Source organism: Mastomys coucha, unplaced genomic scaffold (genome assembly GCF_008632895.1).
Source record: "Mastomys coucha isolate ucsf_1 unplaced genomic scaffold, UCSF_Mcou_1 pScaffold4, whole genome shotgun sequence".
NCBI lineage: Eukaryota > Metazoa > Chordata > Mammalia > Rodentia > Muridae > Mastomys > Mastomys coucha.
In genome coordinates, this window is record NW_022196910.1 from 18844440 (window position 1) to 18853129 (window position 8690).

The window sequence follows — 8690 nt, forward strand, 5'->3', positions numbered from 1 at the left end:
GGTGCATAGTATCCTCCATCCTCAAAATGGTATTGCTTGAAAAACTGCTCTCTCACAGAATGCGGAGTAACTTAGGACAGGCGCAGCCTGATTTTAACAGCATTCTTTTTCTTTCTTTTTTTTTTTTGGTTGTGGGCCTAGCCTTTAACGGCTGAGCCATCTCTCCAGCCCATTTTTTTTTTTTAATTTTAAAAAAAAATTTGCCCACTTTCTCTTTATTTCTTTGTTTTGCTTTCTATAAGGCATTTGCTTTTACTCCATTGCTCCAAATCTTTGTTGTCTTATTTATTTATTTTATTTTATTTCTTGTCAGTCAGTTTTGTCCACTCATAGATTTCTTCCCATGCCATCGTATTTATCTATAAAATGTTGCTTAGAGGAAGTTTTAGGCTTCTCTTTTATATCTGGATTTATCATTGCCTCTAGGTTGTGTGTGTGTGTGTGTGTGTGTGTGTGTGTGTCTTAGTGTGCTACTATGTCTCTTACTATGGTTCTTTGGTAGAGTTGCCCCTGTGAAGTTGGCACAAAAAGGTCACTTTACAATACTTGAATGTGGGGGCTGGGCTTGCTGATGGCTCAGATAGGATGATTGGAAGAGGGACTAACCTCTTGATGGCATTATCCCAGACAGGCCTTTATCCCAGGGTCATTTTCAGTTTGACTTTAATGGTTCCTAACAGTCCATTTGGTCCATCTCCGAAGCCCTGAGTTCCTGGAATGTTCACCTATGCCTGCTTTCCAAGACGTCAAACTCCTCAGGCCTCAGTTTCCTTGTCTGTAATTCAGTGGAATTGGGCTAGGTTACCTCAGAAGACTCTTCCCACTCTACGATTTTATAATACGACTCAGGACAGAGATTTAGTCGAGAGACGGAAGCATATTAAAGGGAATCAACTCTGGTAAAATAGAAAAATCCTTTGACGCCGTCAGGAGATAGGCTCGAAAAGTCTAATAAAAACATTTGACTCATTGGGGACATGACTCAATGGGAGATAATTAGAAATAAACTTGGGGGGACTCAAGGAGGGCTAATATTTGGTGGCAATGCCTTAATTAATTTTGCTTGTGCCCTTGGGATAATGACGGTGCTGACTTTTGCCGTCCAGCTCAGGGGGGTCTGAATCGCTCACGTAAGCTGGATGCTGCTGATTGAGTAAGGCATTATAGATCCAGAGAGGAGGGAGAGGTATTAGATTTTAATTTATAATAACCCATCCAAGACCCAGGGTCTTAGACTGACAGATTCCCCCATACAAAGGTCAACGTCTTGAAGGATTTCTAAGATTAGATTTTTGTTTATACCTGAAATGAAGCTACGTTCTTTCCCTTGGGCTTGAATGAAGTTGAGGGGATTTCCAAGAATGGGGGAAGAAAACTTTACCTGGAGAATTCTCACTTCTGAACAGGAATTTTTTACATGCTGATGGGCATATGTATTGAACTGAAAATGAAGTCTTAGTTTAAAATCTACTCGCTTGCCTCAATTGTACAATTCCCCCAAATCAATGTCATTGTCTCTATTTTTTTTAATGTGTCACCCATTCAATATGCATAATTGGTGTTGGTTGCAGGTCTGAGGAAAATGAATACACTGAGATGCAAAGATGTCATAGAAAATGGCTTCTTTTTCATTTTCCTCTAGCTCATGTTGAAAATCCATAGGTCATTATCCAAGTTCATCCCTCTCTAAGCTGACTGATTGGAACTGGGGCTTGTTTGAAAAAGATAAAGGTGCAGTCATTGGCATGGGCTGGAGTTCCAATGTCACAAAATACTGTGAGAAAGAAAAAAAATCTCAGCCAACAGGCCTTACTTCAGCCACATGACTGGCCCTGTAGACAGTTCAGTATTGTATTGCCAGAGCAGAAATATAGCCCACCTGTCAAAATGGTATTTACACAGCATGCAAGAGGGGGCTGATGGGAGAGACATTTAGGAGAGATTTCCTGGATTTATGGCATTGATTTTTGTTCTTTGTATGAGGAAGACGTTAACATTTCTGCTGGAAATATGTTCTCTGTAATGAGTCTGGTTAACTTTATGAAATACAACACACCAGGTTAGCATGTGCCAGAAAGTGGGTCTCCAATGCATTCAGAGAGGGCTGCGGGTCTCTCCCAGAGGGGGTTTCTTTAAAGATCAGATAGGGAAGGAGAAAGCTCGCTCTGCCTTTAGTTTTGACAAAGTGATCAAAGACAAGCCTTAGCTGGGGAATTGTTTGAGGAAGGGTTAGAGGAGAGGAGGGCTCTCCATAGCAACTTGGACTTTAGGGGCTATGTTTAATATCTGTCTCATATGCAATTCATTCATTTAGCTATTCAACAAATGTCTACCACGGGCTGTGTGCTGCCGTCATCATAGGAGGCTGTACAGAGTTGCCTGTGGAGAGCTTCCAGACAAGTAGAGGAAAAACCCAAACCAGTCTCGCAGTCTGTGAGCATGAAGATTAACTCCTTGGAGAAATCCAGAGGCCTCTTGTAGGGTGGGAAACTTGGTTCTGTAATGCCTGGCGTCTCCCTTGTATCACCTGTGGTTCCCTGGTGCCCAACACTGCATCTGGCCCGCACTTTGAAATCTAAAATTATGCCTTTCATCCTTTCCTCCCTTCTACGGATCTGCAGTGACTTCCGGAGTTGCCTGCTGAACTTGAGATCAAAAGCCCATGCTCTAGAGTTACGCTTTCTCCTTACATAGCTTCTCTTGCTTTCTGAGCGCAGACACCTGGGTAGTATCCTCTCATTCCCCAAGGTGCACCTTTCCCTTCTGAGATTGCTCAGGCCGCTGGAAGCCGCTGATAGCGTCTTTGGTTTGTTGAAGTGTTGATTGATGGATAGTTGTCTCCCAAGAGCACGGTTTGCGTTTGTTTCAGACCAGTACACTCTTCCACAACAAGGAACTAAAGGGTTAACGCCTGGAGCTCTGCCCTCAGTATTGTTGACTTTTTGTGGTGTGTGTCTTTCCCGTGGGTGTACACCTATGTTGTGTAGCCCTGTGGGATCTACTCTACCGCCTTTTCATGTTCACTTGCTTGGATACATCCCATTTTTAAGAAACTGAATATAGCCGAAGTTCATCGGCACATTTAACAAATGTTTAGGCTGTGCAGTGTGGGTCCTGTAGGAAATGCAAGGGGCTTATAGGGGGCAAGGGGGTGTGCTGGTTAGTTTTGACTATCAGCTCGATGTCAACTAGAATCACCTGGGAAGAGAGCTCCGGTGACAGATTAGATAGATCAGGTGAGCATTTCTGTGGAGCATTGTTTTGATGGTTAAATGTTATAGAAAGATCCAACCCACGGTGGATCAGTATATGGACTGGACCCTTAACTGTACAGGGGTGAGGGAAGCTAGCTGCTAGCAAGTAAGCAGGCAGCATGGGTGTGCTTGATTCTCTCTGTTCTTCAGTGGAGATGTGGTGTGATGAGAGCTGTCTCAAGCTTTGGCTCCATGGCGTGCCTTTCGATGACTGACTGTAGACTGGAACTGTAAACCTTCCTGCTTTATGTCCTTGACATCAGATTGCTTTATCACAGAAACATAATGAGAGCTGGACATGGTGGGGTGGGGCTGTAGGTAGGTGTGTGGGAGTAGGAAGTGGGATGCGGTCAGGGACTGGGGTCGAGGTAGGGAGGAGGGGTAGGATGGGGATAGGAGTTGGGCAGTGGAGTTTATAGGAATCTGCCAGTGAGCATCTAAGGAGTCTTTGGGTCCTGGACCTGGGGCCCAGCTGCCTATGGGAGATCATATGGGGCCCATACAATCCCAGTCTTTGGGCTGAGGTCAGTTACAATCTGAAGGGACCTCCTGTATCCTAGGGTATCCAAAGCCCCAGGAACATGGTCTGGTGTGTTTGTTGAATAAATATTGGGGCTGGATTAAAATAATGCTATTGAGTCATGGCTGGTCTTAAGTATCTTCTGTTTGGGAAATGTTTTACATTATTAATTTGCCTTTTTTAAAAAAAATTACATTTGATTTCTCTCTCTCTCTCTCTCTCTCTCTCTCTTTCTCTCTCTCTCTCTCGTGTGTGTGTGTGTGTGTGTGTGTGTGTGTGTGTGTGTGTGTCTGTATGGTTCACATGTAAAATCAGAGTGCAGCTTTTTAAGATTTAGTTCTTCCCTTCTGCCACGTGGGTCCCAGGAATTTAGTTCAAGTGGCCAGCTTTGGTGACAAGTGCCTCTACCCCCTGAACCATCCCTGCCAGCTTCCCTTCCCCCCTTTATTATTGAATGACTTTATGTGCAAGGGTACCTCCCACAAGATGTAAGCACTCAGAGGGCACAACTTAGTTCTCTAGGAATCATTTGTGCAATATCGAGTCTAAAATCCCACAAAAAGGGTATAATTTGAGTCAGAATTTAGCCAATGGGTGGAAGGTTGTAAGTTAGAACCCATCTACTGGGCTCAGATGAGAAGACAGGCCATGATAGAACAAGCCTTCTTTGCAGCAGGCTGGGGAACTCATTTTAAGAGCTAACCGTGGGTAATAAGACAGTTTACTTCCTCTATCACTTCCTGGTGCTTGCCCTGTGAATTCTTGATTTTAGAATTCAGGGTTCCATAATGCCTGGCATTAAGGAAGGTATTTAGCCTGCTAGGTTATGCCTCACATCTACCTTTTTTTTTTTTTTTTTTAATATTTGAGAAGCAGAGCAGGTAGAAGCAGTCTCAGGCTGCTTCCTGGGTCACTGCTCGAACTCTGGTGTGGAGGGTGAAGAAGATGGCTGCAGTGTGTTATTATTGTGCCTGTCCGTGGCTTATTGCTCACATTAAAACAAAACAGGTTTGAGATGAGACCCTTCAGCTGGGATCTGTGGAGGCTTCGCCTGAGCCCGGAGGGAAGGCTGGGGTCATTTTACACCACAGTGAGCTCACCCAGGGAGAGTCAGAGGGAAAACTGGTTAGCCGCAGAGTGGAGTTCTATTTGGAGCTTCTGTAATCACTCTGCATTGATCCTACCCAGGTTCCCAAGCAGCTGATGGGCAAGCCGGTGTGGTCTTTTCCATGTTGTAGGCGAAGGCTTTAGGGAAGAGAGGAGGGCGAGGTTCAACGGAAGAAAAGAGACCAAAGGAGACTTCGCCAATTACAGCACCTGTCAGTGTTCAACAACAGATAAAATTAATTCGGAAACCCAAACAATCTGCAGAAAACCGAACACAATTATCTAAGAAATTAAGTTACACCATTTCCATGACCTTTAATCAATCACTGCACCGTTAATGTTAATTTTGTGATCTAAAAAAATCATAGTTCGATTTGCATTTTAATGGGTGCTAAATGAGTGTCATCAGGAAGAAATAATGGCAGGGTGGCCTTTTGCTACAAATTCTGCCTTCCTAATGGCAAGGCACAAAGCGAGGAGATGGCGTTTGGAAAGGTTTTGTTTCGCTGTCTAGCAGATGTACAGAGCTGCCCTTCTCAAATGAAAAAACAAGCAATTCCCCACAAATACCACCACCTGTTGTTATAAATAAATCCAAGCTGTAAAATGGAAAGGAACCTTAATGGCAAAATCATTACATATATCCGACCCCCTCCCGCCAACCCTTCATAATGGCCTCTTAACAACTTGTTCTTCAGTCATGTGCCTGTTTAAGCGTTCGACCAGCCTCCAGGCCCCATCCTTAACCAAGAGAGATGGCGTGTGAACTTGTAGCTAGACATAAAAAGTTATAAACCTCAGGGAGAATGACCTCTTCATCCATTTGCATGGTGTAAGGAGCTGGAAAGTGGCTAGGTGCAACTTGGAATTTAGGAGTCCCTTTAAATCATAATCCAGATGGCCAGGGGTATATTTCCTGGCTGATGAGCTTAAGCTTCAAGTGAACATAGAATCTTAATGACATCAGGGTGTCACGAGGGTATTGGCAAGCTGCTAATGATTTGGTAGACTCTTGCTTCTTTGAGTACTTGGAGGAAAATTGTAAAGCATTATAATGGTGATGTTGTATCTTTTAATTATCTTCTTATCCATCTCCAAGCTACTGCTGCCTACAGACTTTATCATGCTATCTATAAATATTGATTGTGTCACAGGCCCAGAATACCACACTTACTGAAAATACTGTGGTTCTTACCTGAACAGAGTGTCTCCCTCTCTCAGACTGCTGGGAAAAAGGCCTGGATGAATTATTTCTTTGGATGAAAGAAGACTTGAAATTATAAACTTGGAGACAAAAGCTTTAAAAATAAAGAGCTTCAGAGATTTTCTTTTCCTCCTGAGTATAAGAAATTCAAATAAGGCAGGGAAGAGAAAATGTCGGAGATGAGCGCTCACTTACTTTTTCCTTCAAAGGCAAGATGAGGGTAGGGGTGGGGGATGTTCCTGCCGAGATTGCAAAAACTCTACTTCATAAAAGATTTATTAGCAGTGACAGAGTGAGATTGCTGAGTGGGACCCTGATAAATGCCTCGCTTTTCTCTTCTTGCTTTAAAATTATGGGTTCTGTCCATAAAGTACTGATTAATTCATATTCACTCAATGACATCCCCCCCCCCCCCGTTCTTTCTTCCTAAAGCAACGATTGTAAGCATTTTGCTTCAACAAATAAAGAACTCTGGCTGGGACGCATACTAATTCATTGAGTGTGGCAACTGGTACTACAGTTTATGCAGCTAATCACAGCAAAGCCAGAAAGGGGCTTTTCTTTCAGTGTCGACGGGACCTGCCTACCTTTCAGCAATCCCACCCCCACCCCCAAGGTATTATTAATCTCTAAACTTCTCCAAATTGAAGACTTATCTAAGGCCCTTTAAAGCTGAGTGGCTTCATAGGCAACAACTCCCCAAGAGAGACATTTCTTTGCTTTTCTGAAAGACTGACGGTAGCGATTGGAGTCGGTTTTTTTTTTCTTGTTTAAAGAATCCAGATGAAATGGTGTCTGCCCTTAATTTCCAGAGGGGAAATGGCTGGGTTCGAAACACAGTATTTACTGGGTGCTTCTGGCTGAGAAAAATGGCAGGGTACTCGCAGAGAAGAAAGTATGTCACGAGAGCCGATGGAGACTGCTGGCTAAGGAACTCCGTGATGGCGTCCATAGTAAGTCCCTGCTTCAGAAGGAGTTCTTGCTTCTATTGCCTGTGTCAGCCTCTTACCTAGTTACTGGATGAAATATTTGAGAGGAGAGTGTTTTTTTTTTAAAGTATTTATTTTATGGATAAGATTTTGCCCATCTGTGTGTATCTGCACCATGTGTGTGTTTGGTGTCCATGGAGGTCAGAAGAGAGCCTTGGATCCCCTGGAACTGGAGTTATGGATACCGGTGAGCTGCCCTGTGGATGAGGAGAATCAAATCCCTGTCTTCTGAAAGAACAAGTGCTGTAACCACCGAGTCATCTATCTGCCCCCAAGGAAGAGAGTTTTGTTTTGGCTCCTGGTTTAGTGGGTATGGTGAATCATGGTGGGGAAGGGGCCACCCACGGCCGCAGGTGCTCCTTGCCACCCACCGGAGAGATTGGGAGTGTGAGGCAGCTGCTTTTTCCTAACTAGGTGGATCAGAAAGCCGAGAGGAGACAGGAAGTAGGCGTGGCTGGAGAGACGCTGGTCTCAAAGGTCCAAAACCTCTCAAAACAGCATCACGTGGTGATTAAGTATTCCAATACAGAAACCTGTGGGAGATATTTCACTTCTAAAACCATGACATTATCTCCCAGAATCAGCAAGCGCTTTTCAGTTTTAATGAATCTGAGAACGATTAGTTTGTCCGTGTTTCAAATAGTGGGAAATGTAGAAGGTCGTTAGTGAATGAATGAGTCCATTAGTTACCACCGTACTAGAGACCGTTATATGTCGGTAAGAACAGGGAAGTCTTCCACCCATGGGGTTCCTTAATCTGGGTTGGGGAAGCACTGGATTGCTGGCTCTCTGAGGACAGGTGCCAGGACTGTGTTGCTCACACGCTTTGCCACTCAGCACATGGCTGCTGTTCGGAGCTCATTTGATGGGGGGGATTAAATTGTAAACAATAGAGTATGTCTGCACTTGATTCTGGACTCATTTCAGAGTCCAGATTCCAGAAGAATGGAATTTCTTCCATTCAGAAAGAAGAGATTTCAGAGATTTCAGAAGAATGGATGTCAGTGGTTATCTAGGCTTTTGAGTAACTTCCTAAGTAGCTTTGCTATGATGATAAATTTTGAAGGTCAACTTGCTTGGATGGAGACGCACCAGTAAAGCTCATCTCTGGGCTTATGCATGGGAGACATCTCCAGAGAGAAGTAACTCCAGGCAGAGAACCCACCCTGAAGTGAGTGGCCCCACAGGCTGGAGAGTCACATAGAAGAAGATGGGGAGGGGGAAGCCTTTAAGGGCAGGCATTGTCTCTCTCTGCTTCCGGTCCACCCTGAATTGAATAGGTCTCTGCCCTGTGCCCTTTGCTACCATAACTTTCTGCTTAACAGGAAACAACAGAGCCAAGGATTAAGAGAAGAAACTCTGGAAACACGACCAAAAACAAATTCTTCTTTTTAGTTGTTTCCTTAGGTAAGACAAAAAGTCTAACTAATAGAATCTGACTTCAGTAGGCTGAGAATGGCCATCCAGCCGTGGCGGGAGCTGGGGGAGATGCTTTTTTCTCCATCAAGAACAAAACTGACTTGTCCGGCAGTGGTGGTGCATGCTTTTAATCCCAGTATGTGGAAGGCAGAGGCAAGTGGATTTCTGAGTTTGAGGCCAGCCTGGTCTACAGAGTG